We start from the raw sequence: 18,894 nt of genomic DNA, 5'->3' as shown, positions 1-18,894 counted from the left end.
AACTAAAGGCAACTTCGGAGATATAAAAGCATCATTCAAGATAATAATGAATGCAGGATATATGTTCAACATAACTTTCATGTGTTTATATTTTGTAGACCACCCTCATGGTACTAGATAATTCCATTGTAATCGTGGTAGAGATCAAAAATTCTAACACAATATTATTGAAGATTTGCGGCTTGTCGGGATCACTGAAATATGAACGTTAAATTGACTAATATTAGGTATTATTAAGGACTTTCTAAGCTCACTTGTATATTGGGTATAGTTTCCAATTTTTTTCAATCATTCTTAATTGTGCGGACACTTCAAATCAACTATTAGTGTTGTTACTGTAAAGATTTATGCAGCTTAACTTAATAAGGAAGTTGAATTGTTTTTAGCTCAGGACGCTTACATATTTCAGAGTGTAGATTTTTTTTGGGTAAATGTAGTCAACTAATTAATAGTTCTGAGAGGATCTGCAAGGAGAAAAAATCTCAATCTATTCCCAGGCTAATCTCAAGAGGAACAATCAAAAAACCTTGGCATACTGACTTGGATCAGTATTAGTAGTGACAAGCGATGCAAGAAAGGAAGCTCATAGAGCATCAGCCAAAAACACCTTCCCACATCATCTGTCCCAACCCTCTAATATTGGGTATAGCTCTTCCTTGAATTTATTCAAACTACAGACTTATACAACACCAGTTGGAAGTTTGATCGAGCAATCAAACTTCCAACTTCTGCAAAAACGATAAGTGTTTACCTGTTATTTACATGATTGTTATTTTATATTGTACTTAATACGTAGTCATATAGTTATAGTTACGCTGGTTATTTTTTATTTTTAATTTAGATAAAGAGTTCTTGTGGATTTTACTTACGATAGGTAAAACCGTTATTTCGTTCCATTTTTGTAGCCATTGTTTTTGGATATAGTGGTAGGGAATTCAAATTTTTTAATTGAGGTAGCTAGGTAGTTCTAACGCATAATTATATAGTAATACGCTTCACTGTTTCTATTTAATAGTTTCTATTCAAATACTACTAACATTTATTGATGACATTTAATTTATTGATTTTTTTTAATTTAAACTACCATGCCCCAAACTAGAGCAGCAAAGCAACGGGCACAAAGTGGCAGGAGTGCTGTGACTCGGGGGAGAACTGAGGGGGGCAATTCTCCAACGCATCACAGCCTAAAGAAATGTGCAACTTGTGAAATGTTTGCCGAACTCTCTGGAACGGAACATGATATTGCCATGGGGGATGTCTTTGTGTGTGCGCGATGCAAGGAGTGTATCGAAATTAGGCAACAACTCAGCGTTCTTATGGGCCTATATGAGAGCTTGAAGGACAGGGTGGATGCCCTCGAAGGAAGTAAATTGAGGGGCCCATCAAGCTCTCAGCTGCCCACATCAACGCCAGAGCTTGCACTTGGTCATCATGCAACACAGCGGCAACCCCTAAGGCAGAATGCGCTGGTCCCACAGGAACTAGTTGTTGTTGGTGACTCTATTGTCAGGGAAACGGGGAACATCCTTTGTAAAAAGGATAGGTGGAACAGGACCAGGGTATGTCTGCCAGGGGCAAAGGTTGATGACGTTGTAGAGCGGATATCATCTTTCAAGGGCACAAAAGGTGATATAGTTGTACACGTTGGCACTAATGATATTAAGAGTAGGAGACCGGCGGAATTACTCAACAAGTACAGGTCACTGTTGAAAAAAAGCCGTGAAATAGGGTTGAATTTGAAAGTGTCTGCAATTCTGCCCAGACACGATAGGAGGGAGTACATGATGAGAGCCTTGTCGATCAATTCGGCCCTGGAAGGATTGTGCAAGGCTCAAGGGGTAGAATTTTTTTCAGCCTGGACTGTACTTGTTAACAGGAGAGATTGCTTCTACAGGGATGGGATACACTTAAATAGAAAGGGTGCAAGAATATTTGCTGATGCTATCGAGGCAGTGTTAGGTGGGTCGGAAAACTGCTAGTTTGGGGGGATACAAAGACTAATAGTTTAACAGTAACCGCAGGCAGAGGTGAAGGTGATTCTTGCACAACTTCTATTAGAATAAGAAGCGACCTGGAGCGAGGGGTGTTGGGGGTTTCAGGGACGGATGGCAGTCATCATGGAATAGTTGGGTATATGGGATGTGTTAGGGTAACAAGGAATAGGCATAGGAGCATGTATGCTTGCATGTATACCAATGCTAGAAGTATAGTAAATAAATTTGATGAATTTGAAGTGTTGGTCAAGACATCAAAGGCGGATATTGTTGGGATAGCAGAGACGTGGTGTCACAAAGATATAAGGAATGCAGAACTAGAATTTGGGGAGTACAATGTGTACAGAAAGGATAGACAGGACAGAAAGGGAGGGGGTGTTATGCTGTTAATTAAGAAAAACATAAAATCAAAGGAAGTGCACCCAGTTAATATAGATGAACAGTGCTCTGTTGAGTCAGTTTGGTGCGAGATAAGCACTGCGAAAGGAAAAATAAGGGTAGGAGTGTGTTATAGGCCTAATGACTTGAATGAGTACAATGAACAATTGTACAGAGAAATAGAGTGGGCCAGTAAATCTGAATGTCTTATAATGGGGGATTTTAACTTCCCAGATATTGACTGGAACTTGTGGGTTGGTCACTCACACACCAGTCAGACTTTTGTGGATTTATTGGATGATTGTTTTCTGCAGCAGCATGTTCGAGAGGCAACCAGAGAAAGTAACACTCTTGATCTGGTTATCAGCAGTGATCATTCGTGTATTAAGAATTTGCAGATAAAGGAACCACTAGGTGGCAGTGATCACAGTGTGCTAAAGTGGGATTTACTCAAAGAGGTAACTACCGTCAGGGGTAAAGGAAAGGGTTTTTGCTTCCGTAAAGGGGAGTACAGTGGTCTCAGACAGTTTTTAAATTCTGTACAGTGGGATCAACTGACGATGTTACCAACAGTAAATTCTAAGTGGGAAGCATTCAAGGAATTAATCGTGGAAGCTACTAGACTTTATATACCGATTAAGAAATATCGTTCAAGGTTTAGGCCTAAATGGTTATCAAATGAACTAATGAGACTCGTGACAGAGAAGAAAAATGCATGGGATGCATATAAATTATCAGGTGACGCAGAAGCCTGTGGCAGATATAAGCTAGTCTGTAATCAGGTCACAAAGGAGGTTCGGCAGGCGAAGGCGGATTACGAGAAATCTTTGGCAAAGGATGCTAAGAAAAACAGCAAGGATTTCTTTACTTATGTAAACTCTAAAAGGAAGGGGATGAATATGATTGGTCCACTTGACATCGATGGTTCGACTGTTGATGATCCTGCTCAGATAGCAAACAAACTGAATGAGTATTTTGCATCTACATTCACACGTGAGGAATTATTACAGTTTGAAAATGGAAGAAGGTTATCAAATTGTAGCAGTGTGCTTAATGATTTTGTAATAACTGAGAGCAAAGTGGAGGAGCAATTGTTGAAGTTAAACATAAGAAAGGCACCTGGGGTGGATGGGATCTATCCAGTTATTTTAAAGGAGGCGGCAAAGCAACTAAGCAAACCCTTAGCCATAATTATGAGAGCATCCTTGGACTCAGGGGAGGTTCCCACGGACTGGAGATGTGCAAATGTGTCCCCAATTCACAAAGGTGGATCGAAGGGTGACACGAGTAATTACAGACCAGTTAGTTTAACTTCTGTTCCGGTTAAAATAATGGAGTCACTGGTTAAAGATGCATTGCAGGATCATCTAGACAAGACTGCAGCAATAATTCAAACACAGCATGGGTTTGTTAAGGGAAAGTCTTGTCTGACAAATTTGATTGGTTATTATGATGTGGTCACAAAGGAACTGGATGCGACAAATAATTTTGATATCATATACTTGGATTTCAGGAAAGCTTTTGACACTGTTGCGCATGGAAGACTACTGTACAAATTGGAGCAGAATGGTATTAAGGGTAAGTTGCTACAATGGATAAAAGGATGGTTAAGTGGGAGAAGACAGAGGGTGGTAATCAATGGGTGCTGCTCTTCGTGGACTAATGTTATTAGTGGAGTCCCACAGGGTTCGGTGTTGGGTCCACTGTTGTTTTGTGTATTTATCAATGATATTGATGAAGGTATATCAGGCTTAATGTCGAAGTTTTCAGATGACACAAAGGTTGGCAGGGTTGTTAATGACAGTAATGGCAGTGTGCTACTGCAACAGGATCTAGATAATTTGGGCAGATGGGCTAAGAAGTGGCAACTGAAGTTCAACCTTGACAAATGCAAAGTACTGCATATGGGTAGAAGTAACCCCAGAGAAACGTACCAACTGTGTGGTACTACACTTAAGGTGGTAGAAAATGAAAAAGACCTGGGAGTAATTGTGCAGTCAGATATGAAGTTTTCTGAGCAATGCAGACAGGCTGCTAGGGCAGGTCATGGGGTTTTGTCAATGATATATAGGAATTTTGCTAGCAGGGAAAAGGAGGTGATTGTCCCTCTGTATAAGGCAATGGTCAGGCCACGCCTTGAGTATTGCGTACAAGTCTGGAGGCCTCATTTTAGGAAGGATGTAGATTTGCATGAGCGTGTACAGAGAAGAGCAACACGATTGGTGAGGGGAATGAAGGGATTCTCTTACCAAGAGAGGCTTAAATTCTGCAAATTGCAGTGGCTGGAGACTAGGCACCTGCGCGGTGATCTGATTGAGGTCTAAGGCCTTGAATGGGTTGAGCACGCTGAATTCTGATGGGATCCTTCCACTTGTTCAGATTACCAACCTACGGGGACATAAGTTCAAATTAAGAAAGGATAGATGTAGAATAGATGTGCGGAAATTTGCCTTTAGCCAGCGGGTGGTTAATTGCTGGAACAAACTTCCATCTGTCGTTGTGGAAGTTGATAGGTTAAATAAATTTAAGGAGGAACTGGACAGGCATTTGGAGGGAATGGTGTGATGATTTTTTTTTTTTTTTTTTTTTTTTTTTTGGCTGATGCTGCATAAGCTCCTACACTTGCTTTCTTGCATCATGTGCCACTACTACTACTACTACTACTAATCAGCTACTGAGGGCAAACTTGTGAAAATCTCTCCTGCGGCCATCTTTCCTCAGTTTTCACTTATGGCCTCTGATGTGCATAGTCTGAGCAAAAGGAAGGATTCCATCGGATTGAACTTATACAACGTACTGAAAACCTTGAAGCCTTTCCTGTTAAGGGTATCTTTTTTGATCCTCTTATTAAAATCGCCCTTCTCTGTAACCGCTCCAGCAGATTCACGTCCTTTGGAGGATTAAATAGTTCTAGTATTTCTTTTAGTACTGTTCAAGCATGTACAGATATGTAAGCAGACATCGCAGTGATCGATATTGGAGAAGGATAATGCCAAACTTTATTAAATGCTTATATTCAAAAATGGGCTTACATTAATACTACATAACAATGAAAAATTACGACTCTTTAAAAGTTACGAACAGAATAAGAACAAATTTCATTGGACCTCGAAGAGCTATTCTTTTGTGAAAATTCTTTTAGCGCAAATATCCTCAATTCGATTTCCTTAGAGAGAGAGCTTCACATTTATTTTAAATCCAGTACACACAAACGGACTACTAAGTTTGATCTCGACAGACTTTTAAATGCCTTCAGGGCGGATCACCCACCCATCAAACGTAAGATGCTCCAGCAGCTTCACAGCTATAATGAATCCATGTAACAGTTAACAACATTCTGAGTCTACACTACATCGTTCCTTAGGCGATGTAAGTTTTTTTTTTTTATTCTTCACTTCTTTGTGGATTATCTCATCTTACACAGATGATAGTCGTGTGCGTCTTCTTTTCTTCTCAAGAATGTTTGCTCACGGTAAACAGCAGTTCCCCGAAACACGTGTGCTCATGAGGTCTAATGACTCGCGTAAGTCAGTAATCGAGTTCTGATGATGCCACTGGCTATATTGAGATCGAAACGACACAGACGTCAGTGTTTGCCTACCGTACGTTTCTAGAATGCACGTGTGTGTGTGAGTGTGGTGGGCACTAACCTAATTTTCTACAGAAAACTGCTGTTTACTTTGTGAGAAAGTCACCCGCAATTTTCTTGTGCTTCGTGTTTCAGCTATAGATAAGAGCAAATGTAACAAGTCTTCCTAAAGCACGTCTATCAGCTTTAATCTAGTAGATTAATCAATGAGATTAATGGAGGAAGGCATAATGCATTGAAACAACTAGAAAAGTTCAAGAAAATGATACCTACTCTTACCGAACAATTGGAATCAAATTATAACTCGTTCATGGTTTCTCTTTTCTTTCCATGCGTATTTCTTATTACACACATTGAAGATAGATATTCCAGAAGAGTATTTCTTCATTGAGTTATTTTTGGTTACAGATTTTTTTTATGCTTTTATTTCATCTATTTTTCCTCTGGGTAGCTCATTTCGTCTTATTTAGTTTGGCAGATTTTAAAAGAACGTATATTAGTATACTGAAAATTCTAAATAGTAACTGCAGGCAACCGCTTCCCATGGCTGAATGAATTTTTTTCTCACTACCTTTTTAGATAAGTCTGAGATCGAGCTGAAGCCATTAAATGGGGACTTTACTGAAATGTGTTGAGGTTGGTCTGTGACGACTGTTTCTCCGGATTTTCATTCCACTAGTCTGCTTTAGAAAAAACAATTCACCGGTGCTTGTGGCTGGAATTTCCTTGGGACTGGGCTAAATAGCTCCAGCTATCCGCGATGGCAATTCTTAAGTCACAAAACACAAATAGTGCAAAACAGTGGTTAGGCTTGTCTCTTTCTAAATAGTGTGGAAAAGACAAAGGCTAGAATCCCATCAAAACGGGTCGACCTTGAATAAAGATCACAAGGTTCCCTCATCCACAGATTCATGTTTTTCAACAATCAAGCAGAAAAACCAACACAGAATACAAGTAATTTAAGCATACATTACACTGCCACGTTACAACATTAACTGACTTAGCATAAACAAAAAAGAAAAGAAAACATCAGTAAGTAGTGTAACAGGTTTCCCATCCAGAAAGAAGAGTCAAGAAATAATTTTAACTAGATACAGTTAAAATTTGTGTAGACCCATCTAAAACTGAATTACGTGAAGTGGGTAACTGTTTTTGTATGTGAAGTAAGCTCTATATAAGCAGTAATTTTTCCTTAGTATGTTCCTTCATCTCTAAATACAAGGAAATCATCTCTTGTTTCTTCAATCTGTTGGATTACCCACAACCACTGGTGTGTGTCTGTCTAGTATGGAAGATCTAAGATCAGACTGGAAAGGAATTTTATAGGTTGTTATTAAAAGTCATTAAAAGGAAATAAAGCGTTGAGTAATCAAATAACTACGAAATAACTATGCATAACTGTGAAATTAAAAACAAATATATATAACACGTTAAACAGATAGTTGCTGCATTGTTCACATCGGCGAATCCATGTTTCTTTTGCTATTAGCAAGCTATGACAGAAATGCGACTATTTGGGAATTCCCACAGGAACGATGGCTCTTGAAAAAGTGGTCATTGTAGTTCCCCTAAACTCTCTCTAAAATTTAGGATTTTCTTCTTTAGTGGGTTCCTACATTCGCTTGTTGTGTTGAGTAGAGTGGGGTTCCTAGCTTGTTTTCAACAGCAGTTAGGCCATGCTTTAACGAGGAGACCTAGCCGGTGCTTCCTTGGTTGATTTTTATTTATTTATATTTTCTAATTTTAATAATTAGCGTTGTCAACATTATTGGTTGCAGTTTGCAGTCATCTCTTCAACTGGTAATCACAAAAAAGTCATAATTTTATAGGATTCTCAAAGCTTAATGTAAAATTTACAGTGTACATACAAACAGTGTTCTATGAGTAGACATTTATCATATTGCATTTGGAAAACACTTTGCACCAGTGAAGATACTACTGATGGACTTTTTGCAGTATTTAATTTAAAGATATTAATTACCTATAATAATAACTATACTACATATATAACAATTTTAATTACGTGGATCAAAGTCCTTATTATTTTTCTTTTTCATTACTTTGTAATTAACCCTAATCCGCAGTAAATAAAATCAACAGAGATTGTATTTCTAAGTTATTAAAATCAGTGCAGAATTTCAATGCATATTTTTTTTTTTATTGGAGCTGTAAGGTTAATAATATTTTGAAACCTTTAACGATAGCCCGTATTCGTGGTGCAAGAAGGCAGAGGTGTGGATTGATTTATTTTATTAGCATTTCGTGCATATTTCCGAGCATTTTCTTTTACATAATGCATAACTGACGTAGAAAATAAGATGTTCCTAACACTTTATGACACGTGATAAATTACATTAGTGACAATGAAAAGAGAAAAAAGATGCAGCATTGAAGCCACTGCATTGGTGGTACAAATTAAACTCGAAGCCCACACAAGAGACCTTAAGGGCTCCACTTCAGACTCAGAGCGACAAACGTAATTGAAATCCTCATACAGAAGAAGGCAGCAGTGATAATATCAATTAGATGCCTTTGGGTTTCTCTTGTTCAAAACACGATTTGTCACGTAATCACGTTCGCCTTTCATGGAGTGACTGAAGAGCGAGAACCTTCGTGGTATGCCTTAAGAAATTTATTTGATCAGTAGGAGTCAGTAAGAAGACGAGTTTCCAGTTAAAAGAAGAAATTGCAGCCGTGAAGGGTGGGTGGGGAATCACCCTCTCTCTCTCTCTCCCTCTCTCTCTCTCTCTCTCTACACATTCAGATTCGCTGTTTTGTACGATATGTTTTTCAATGAAACTAGAATTCATTCTGGGATGAATGTTAAGGGGTTATAAAAGAAAGGACGACTGGTTGAGAAAAAAGAAACCAGCATCCAGATTTGCCAACAGCAACTACAAAATAAGATGTTTTTTCTTTGTAAAATATGGCCGTTAATTGTAGCCTGAGGGGTACTTCAGCACATGCTGCTGTTTAGCGCAGTTCAACTTAAACTCAATAATAAAATCTGCATATGCTTAAAGGTATCGCTATAATGAAGAATGCAATTACCGAGGAATGAAATTTACTTTCATTAAGCTTAAAAGAACTACGTGCTCTTAGCTACTCTTCCTGTGCAATAGAAACACTCCCTTAGTGTACTAATTATTTGGAGGATTTTTCTCTGTCAATGCTTGCTGTTTTATCCTTTCTTCAATAATCAGGAATAATTTCTCCAGCGTTATATTCCACCAGTTTGTTTATATTTAAATTATTTAAAATAAAATTTAGTTAAACTTAATTATTTTAAGTGACAATGAAGAGTATAATCTTCTCTTCATCTAAAATAATTCAATAATTTGTTAAAATGGTAAACATTGATTTGGATCACATGTTATATGAACTGGATAGAAACAACTCGGCAGCATAGCTGAATGTGCTATAATTAATGATAGATTGTAAGAAATTTATTATAGTTACACACAGAGCGTACAAATAAAGAAGAAATATATGAGCTTTCGGCTATATGGTAGCCTTCATCAGAATTAAAAATACATGAATGGCAGTTGGAATGGAGATGTGCACTGCCAGGTGCGTGAGACGCGAGGTTTAATTGTTTGTTGACGTCTGTGGCTGTGACGCATGATGACGTGGCCAGCGTTTGTCCAATGATAGAACTACTGACTCTGTGATCGGGTTGACTTGGCAACCACTGTTCCTGTTCAAGGATTTATCCGAAGATTTTATATTTAACGATTCCAACCAGGTACGCTTTAGGTAATGGTGGGATCTGTCTACCACCACGACATCGCGGTGTGGGTCGATGTCGTGGTGGGTTGTCCAGACATGTTCGGCGATAGCTGAGTGTTCTATATCCGCTAAACGGATCGCTCTTTTGTGCTCCGAGAGACGTTTCTCGAGTCGACGTCCAGTCTCTCCAAAGTAGCAGCTAGTGCAGTCACGGCAAGAGATGCGGTAGACCAAACCGCTCTGCAGAAGGGTGGGGACAGGTGTTTTCACGTTGGAAATGAAAGAACGCAGTTTCTTGCCTGGGAGTTGGATGCACTTTATTCCGTGCGTTCTCAGGATTCTACCGATCTGTTGTGACAGGTTGGGGTAGTATGGGATAAATGCCCTCGTGGATGGCTCGTCACTGTTGGTGTTGTAGCTGGTCGTCACGATGTCACGTGTCTGTAGATCACACCTGTCGAGGACGTCAATGGGGTAGCCACACCTCGTAAGGTCTACTTTGACTCTAGTGACCTCTTTGCGTCTTTCATCAGCGGAGCTGGAGTGTGTCCAGGCGCGAGTAAGCAAGGTTCGGGCAGTGGAGAGGAGGTGGCCTCGCACGTGTGCTGACCGGAAGTTGGTAAACTGGCCAGCACACATGGGCTTACGATAAACTGTAGTCCTCAGGTATGTGCCTTCCCATACTACCCCAACCTGTCACAACAGATCGGTAGAATCCTGAGAACGCACGGAATAAAGTGCATCCAACTCCCAGGCAAGAAACTGCGTTCTTTCATTTCCAACGTGAAAACACCTGTCCCCACCCTTCTGCAGAGCGGTTTGGTCTACCGCATCTCTTGCCGTGACTGCACTAGCTGCTACTTTGGAGAGACTGGACGTCGACTCGAGAAACGTCTCTCGGAGCACAAAAGAGCGATCCGTTTAGCGGATATAGAACACTCAGCTATCGCCGAACATGTCTGGACAACCCACCACGACATCGACCCACACCGCGATGTCGTGGTGGTAGACAGATCCCACCATTACCTAAAGCGTACCTGGTTGGAATCGTTAAATATAAAATCTTCGGATAAATCCTTGAACAGGAACAGTGGTTGCCAAGTCAACCCGATCACAGAGTCAGTAGTTCTATCATTGGACAAACGCTGGCCACGTCATCATGCGTCACAGCCACAGACGTCAACAAACAATTAAACCTCGCGTCTCACGCACCTGGCAGTGCACATCTTCATTCCAACTGCCATTCATGTATTTTTAATTCTGATGAAGGCTACCATATAGCCGAAAGCTCATATATTTCTTCTTTATTTGTACGCTCTGTGTGTAACTATAATAAATTTCTTAATGAATCCAGAGCGCGTAGGCCTGTTTCGTTACGTAATGATAGATTGTACTATTATATTTTATCATAATAATAATATGAAGACATTGAAAATGTATGAGGGTTGGGTTGTACAATTTAAACACGTTTAACACTTTTAAAAGTTTTATTTTTGAAAAAAAAAAATAAATAAGAGTTTACCTTTCCGCTTTTATACATGCTTCACAAATCTTTAAGTTCTTGCTTCGAAAAAAAAAAAAAAATAGCCTGTTGATGGAAACAATTCTTCGAATGCTGTTTTTGAAAAGCATCAACCATTTTATCAATTTCAGTTTACCTAGAACGTGATTATGAAATTTCAGTTTACCTAGAACGTGATTGGTACAGGTTTGTGTGAGGAGTATGCATGTTGTGTTGTGTTCTGGCGGCTTGGTTACCGAGAAGCATCAGTGACCTGGAGAGATGATGCTGGGTACTCTTCCGCACCACGGGAAGATGGATCAGTCCCAGTAGGCGGGCCAGGATCCTCTGGGGGGCCCATTCCAGAGGGTGTTGGCATTGGCATACAAGATCTTCCGCCAGGAAAAATGCCTGACGGAAAGGCCTGTAGGGAAGAAAGATTGTCCGGAGTCTGGATTAGTTGATCCACCTGGTTTGGGAAGAAGTTGGAAATTTTTCTCCGAAGTTGATCTCTAAGATCTTCATACAAGTTGCAGTCAAAAAGTAGATAGTACCTGTTTTACTTGGCTCCACAAAAGCAGGAAGGTCGGTCGAAGTCCAGAAGCTTGTCATCAGCCTATCAAGCCACAGAGCCTAACAAGACACAGCCATCAGCCTATCAGCCTAACAAGAAACAGCGACTTCTTGAAATCGCCAAACTGCTTAAATGTTTTTATTGGGGTATATTCAATTTAACTGCAACATTTTCAATAAAACAGCTTTATCACTGACTTGATAGATTAATGTCGTTTATTAAGTTCATTTTCATAATCACGTGCATTCGTTTATGTAATAATGTTTCTTTTGTAATTCTTTCTGTTCAGCAATATATTATTTTCCTTTTTCCGAAAACGTGCTTTGACGATTATGCTTATCATTTTTGTAGGAACTACCTATTTAAAATGTCACACGAAAATAAGGAAATCAGAACAAGGAGCAATAAGAATCCCAAAATGTCGGTTGTCTGGTCACTTTCGTTTAGTAATTAAACTTAATAAGTGCAGACAACATTAACCATCATAAAAATGGAAAATTCCTGAGCGATTTAATTGTTCTGGACATTGATAAAATCTACCTGTGCTTAGACTCATCAGGTATTTTCGATTCACTAACAGAATTCTAATTTTGCAGTCTTTCCACTGACAGGAATGTTCCCATATGAAATTCCATTCACCTCGGGATACGTGAAGCACAAAAACACTTAGCAAGCTCATAAGAAAACGCTTTGCTTTAATGAGGAAGTAATATGTTAAGAAATGTTCTAGAATGCATCTCGTGCTAATTTTAAAACCGGATTGTCCATTATTTGTTCTTAGGCAGCAATCTCGCGTTAAATTAGTAGCAGGAAACAATTTTCTTCACATTCGCATAAAAACAAGTCTCACGGCTTAAAGCAATATTATTATATTTACGTCTCTTCGTCAGTGGTTACCTTCGTGCGCATCTCAACCATATTAAACATTCTAGAGCCACATATTGCCTCGCTCGGATTACTTTTTGCTCTTTACCTTCTGTATAAACAATTTCTTCTTCGAAATTCTTCAATATACTGTTGTCGAGGAGAATGGTAAACTTTAAGAATCCCCACAAAGCTACACTGTAATATTCTTTTTGCAGTTCTGTACGAATAAATATTTGTGTGCTGAGGATAAAAACGATTTCAGTATATTCATGTATTTACACAATAATTCATGCGAAACGCATAATAATTGATGAACAATGGTAGCTACTGCAAGCATACAGGAACTGGTTGTTTGCAATGGTAGATTGCACAAATATAACAACCATTACTGGATATCAGTTTTAAAAAGGTACATAATGGAAAGCCTGTTTGTTCTCCGTCGTTCGTTCAGTTCTTTAAGAATTGAAAACCATGGAAACCGTAACTTTATAATATTTGGATTTACTTTTCATATGGTTTTCCACTCAGTTGCTTGTTGTAATGGAGGGTCAGCTTGATAAGGCAGTTTAGATTTTAATAACTTTTAATATAAAAGAGAGAACGTTGCCTAGTTTGAAGTTTAATTTTTAGTTTATTTTGGAAAATAATGGGGTAGGGCTTTATATGATTTGATGAAGTATTATTTATTATGTATTATATCCGACAAGGCAACCAAGATGTCGCAGTTTGTAAATTGTGTATATTCTGTAGTCCTTTTGCCAATTTCCTGGATGGAAATTTTAAGTTTCCGGAAAAAATTCAAAACAAAAAGCACAATTCTCCGTCGAGACCGAAAAACTGGGCTACTTGCGAAAACGCGAATTAAAATTTCTTTCTATCTAATTGTATTATTTTGTAATTCTTTCTCTTCTTTGTTAGGAACCAGAACAGCAAAGTTGTTCTGGTTCCTAACGAAGTTTGCAAGTAACCAATTAATTTCTTATTGTGGAGGCAAGTTGCCTCGGTATTGCACTACGTAATTTTAATAAAAAGCACTGCTCCATCTGAAGTCACGCAAAACACCGTTTTACCTTTTTTCAGCAACTAGAATCTAATTTAAGTTTGTCGGTTTCAGAAGACAACCAGCCCGTGTCTGAAAAAACTTGCAATATGAAAACACTAATAATATTCTATTCGGACGAAGACAGTTAAAAGAAATGGCAGAAGAATGTTATCATTAGTTAGGATTTTCAATCTCTACGAATGAATGGTAGAAATCATAAATAAGCAGTCGCACATACTAGGACCTCTCATGCTGGAACTTCACTGTTTCTTGAGAGATGAGGATGAAATTGCTGACATTTTTGCCACTTGCTGTATGAGAATTGTGGCCTAAAAGACGTTACTTCGTTTCATCTCAGAAACTAGCACTAATGTAGAGACCAATTGTGATATTGTTGCAGCACTGACAGATGACCTAACATTTTCCTCCCTCTGACCCGAGGTTGCCTTATTGCTTTTAAGACAACGCCTGTACAAATAACAACCCCGATAAGGAATGGGAACTCTTTTTTTTTCCCTCCACTACTGGCTTTACTTGGCATATTGCCAATTTCTTGAATCTCTGTCGCTGAATGGGAAGCTGCAGAACAATGCTTCAGCATATTTTTTTTTTTTTTTTTGATTTGGTAGTTGTTGGCGCATCGGCTTCTGTGGCCATATTGCACCTCCCAAGGTTTTTGCAGTACTTTGATCCAAGCCCGAGGCGCGAATCGAACCCGCGACCTTTGGGTTGCCGGGCAGGTACTTTACCCACTCGGCTAGCCCGGTCGGCCCTCAGCATATTTGATATAGTTAGCCTTCGGCAATGACCCTCATTTAAAAAAAAAAGAAAATTTCAGCCATTCATATAGTTTATTAATTCATGATGTCAATCGATCATGAGATTGATTGAGATTTTATTATCCATTGCTGTAGCTCAATGAATACTGTTCCGGAGCTTATTGTTTTTATATTGTCGTCAAGGTGGCAAAACTGTTCATCGTCAGACCTTCTCCGGGCCTTCTAAAATGTGGTGTTTCGTTTACAGTATAGCAACGGTGCAGAAGAATTTTTGGTCGACGGCCCCTTTTACCCAGGGAATTCATTCCGACTCCAGATTAATCTGATTTATTAAAGTATAGTAGTGAAACACATGGTTAAAAGCTGTTTGGCTTCTTTCAAGTAATCAGTGATTTTTCGCTTACCATATGAAAACTAGAGTGCAAATACAATTCTTTCTCAAGAAAAATCCTAAATTACAAAAACGAAACACTAAAACATTGAACCCGTTTATAGAACCCCGGATGAGCACTATGTGTATGTATTATAATCATTGTAAAGAAACATACATCTTATCAATTTGAGAGCAATCCACACCACATTGCAACTTCCAGTACCGATTTCCAGTGATTAAACAGATTCGATACAACGCATGTATCTCAATGGTCTGTCAAAACACTGACAGCTAAGGTAAAGAAGAATAGTTGGGCATAAAAAGTACAGACTCCAACAAGTTACACCATAATATGCGCGTAAAGGAATTCTGAAAACTAGAATTCTAATTGAATTGAGGGAATAACTGATGCTAAAAGAGATCGCATGGTTATTCAGATACTCTTAAGATTTTTCTTGACAAAGAATTGTATTTGCAGTATTTTATCCAAGTCCTTTAAAGTATTTTCAATGCAGTAAAAACCGATTGCAGTTGGTTTTAGACAATGTGTAGATCTACAGAATGATATCCTGAAAACCTCGTTGTGTACGTCTGAAAGGAACTATACCGATTTATATCAAGGAGAAAAAAGATCACAACGGCTGTATGTGATGTTCACTCTCCTGTACACGCTTTTAGCTGTAAAGGCTGTTATACAGAGTCTCATACTCTCAGCTGTGGTTTTTTTTCTCTTTCTTTTCTTCAAATAAAATCGGATTACGATTGTTTCAGAAGTACGCCGATGATACCTTTTAAACTAAACGGAGGTCGGGGAGCAACTTTTCCATTGAGAGAGAGAGAGAGAGAGAGAGAGAGAGAGAGAGAGAGAGAGAGAGAGAGAGAGAGAGAGAGAGAGTTTATTGCTCAGTCATTAAACGAAACAGTTTATAAGGCAAAACTGAAATTTATCAAGCTGGAAATCTAGGCGGCAATACTTCTTCAATTTCAACGCCATATATATTCAAAAATTGCAACACGTTGCTTAAACCTAAAGATAACCTTGATGGACCTCATTATTTTTTAATTAAAACGCCCCATATGTAATCCAGTCGTTATTTTTTAATTAAAACGCCCCATATGTAATCCAGTTCTGAAATTTTTGAATTTTGCAGTTTCCATTTGTTGAAAATAAGTTGGCCTTACCAGGCATACTACTAGATAAGATTGAAAGAACTGCCTTTTGAAGATTTAATTTGGTGATAAATGTTATTGAAAAGTCAGGTATATTGAAGGATATTTTAGAAAGTTTGGCATAAATATTGAGTTGTACTGTGGTTAAACATTTAGTATTTTTCTACAACTCATATGCAAAGCAGCCATTTTAGTTTACCCGAAGGTATGATAGACTCTGTGATCGACTTTGTCTGTGGTATTTGGGCTCCAAGTGGATCGGAGAATGCCAGGGTGGTTGCTACTTATAATGGTCAGAAAAAAGGTTCCAGTTTAACCTTCAGTGGATAGTTTATTTAATCAGTAAAGTTTCTTCTGGGTGACGTGCATTTTTAATTATATGGCTCATTAACATCGCTTTAATTTTTTTCTCAAATCAATCAAGTAGTTTGTGGGGGTGAGTTGAATCGCGTTTCGATTTCAAGGTCGGTTATTTATTTTCACTTTGTATTTAAAATTTGACTCATTAAATTCTGGTTAATATCTTAAACTCGATTACTGGTTGAAACTTTTCTAGTGATGTTTGATTTATCTTTGTGTTTTTCAAAATTCGAGGTCAATGTCCTGAAGAAACACGTTGCCCAGTCATTAATATTCAGACACCAGCATACTACGGGTTTTTTTTTTATGGTTGCTACCTATGGCACAGCCATATATCCTATTCATAGCTCTCTGTCGCTCAGAGTCCAGCCATTTTGTTTCTGGTAATGCAGCCGGCGTTCTCCGTTTTCCCAAATTTATTTTTTTATTTAATTCCTAATTTTAAAAAAAAATAGCAGTTTGGCATTAGAAAAGGCATATGATACAAGAAAGAAATTTATACTGCATCAGCCAATAAAAAAAAAAACCTCCCCATTTCACCCAGCTCTTCCTTGAATTTATTTAAGCTATCAACTTCCACAACGAACGTTGGAAGTTTGTTCCAGCAATCAACCACCCGCTGACTAAAGGTAAATTGCCTCACATCTATTCTACAACTGTCTTTCATCAGGTGCGTTATCTAAGCAAGAGGAAGAATCCCATCAGCATTGAGCTTTCTCAAACCATTCAGTGCCTTAAACACCTCAATTATAGCCTAGTCCCCCAGATGCTGCAGTTTGCAGAGCTTAAACCTTTCTTGGCAAGAGAATCCCTTGTTCCCCCGCACCATTCTTGTTGCCCTTTTCTGTACACGTTCCATCATCTCCACATCCTTCCTAAAATGAGGCCTCCAGAATGTATGCAGTACTCAAGGTTTGGCCGCACCTTGTAAAAATCCCCTTTTTACAAGGGGATTTTTACAAGGAGGTATAGGACTAATATAATTTTATATTCGATTGTATTTACTTCAGTTATGCGCAAAAATTAAAAGTAATATTTGTTAACGCAGGTATTTTTTTCTCCTCAAAGAAAATTAAGCGGAATAAACACTGTCAAAGGCTAGCTCTAGAATTTTGTGACTTCTATTTTTATCCTACAAAACCCTTTTTGAAAAATGGCGACTGTAATAAATAATGGGCCGTCAACAGTTGAAATTCAAATATCGCTTGTTGGGCTCATCCATTGTGCGCGTGGAATTAACAGTATTATAAGCAACAACAATAGTCGTCGCAGTGTTGTCTAGACAACAAACCAGATTCATTTCTTCTGTTTGGATGCATCCCATCAGACGTTGTTTTCGCATGGATGCCTCGGCTATCGTAAGTATGCCCACTCTTTATTTCTTTTTATTTTAATCAAGTAGCGCGAAAATCAATAGCCACTTTCATTATTATTTTAAATCTTAGTACGAAAACAGATACATTAAAGATAATGCATTCTCGGGGAAACTGTGAAAGCAAAGCAATTTTCAATGAGAATTGGGAAGTCATTCATCGTGAGAGTGAAAGCTTTATTCTGCAAAACGGATTTATTTCTTTTATGCGTGGCATCATTCGTGCGCATATTTTTCAGATATTGTAACTGAAAATGTAACGCCTTTTGACAAATACCTCACGGCCAAATCGATTTCAGTTTCCTTTCCGGGAATTACAAAGACATTTTCTAATTAGATAATACTAGTAATATATGGACCTGTTTAGAAACCAAACTTCGGGTTTGGAAAGACTTCAACTTTCTAACCGATCGATGAAAGTTAACTTGAAATAGATTTTTAGAAACATTCAACAAATCTACGATATCTCCGACTATTTATTCACAGAGGATGGATATAGTCCGAAGGCCAGACCACCAATTCGGAGGTCGGAATATGCTCATACTCTCTGCAACTCTCTGCTTAAGCCGTATTAATTAAATATCATGACTCCAGAGAGCTTAAATTGTCTACAGAAAAATGGCGGTTTCTTGTACTTTATTATATGCTTCTTGGACATAGTAGAGATGTCCAAGGGGCGTCATACTGAAGCTGAAGAAGGAACAGGTTGATACTGCAACTGCTCAATTTCCTGTAGTAGCCTCACTGGTTTCTTATTATCTAATGTTTGAGGTAATGTTTAATTTTATTCGATGCATTAATCAGTTCTACTAAATTTACTTAATATTCTTCATTTATATATACCTTTTATATCACGAATTTGTTCAACACCTATTTCAATTATATATACGAGTTGTGGCACTAAAGTTTTCCATACTACTTTTGCGAACATTGTTGATGAGTTTGGAAGTGCTATGTTGTAGTTTAAACTTCCTCCATCAGATAGTTTTATAAATATTGCCCAATAGGCTAACAGGCTGCAAGTAACAACTAGTTCCGTTAATAGCGTTAATCCGTGTCACGATTTTGCAGTTGAATGGTATTAAGCAGTTCAAAGACGGATGTGTGGATATTCACGATGATCCATGAAGTAGGTGTCCGTCAACCTCACAAAATGACAGAGTTGC

Source organism: Mastigoproctus giganteus, chromosome 6 (genome assembly GCF_048544385.1).
Source record: "Mastigoproctus giganteus isolate SK-2022 chromosome 6, ASM4854438v1, whole genome shotgun sequence".
In the NCBI taxonomy this organism is placed as follows: Eukaryota; Metazoa; Arthropoda; class Arachnida; order Uropygi; family Thelyphonidae; genus Mastigoproctus; species Mastigoproctus giganteus.
The sequence above is the reverse complement of the archived record's forward strand: the minus strand, read 5'-3'. Positions refer to the sequence as shown.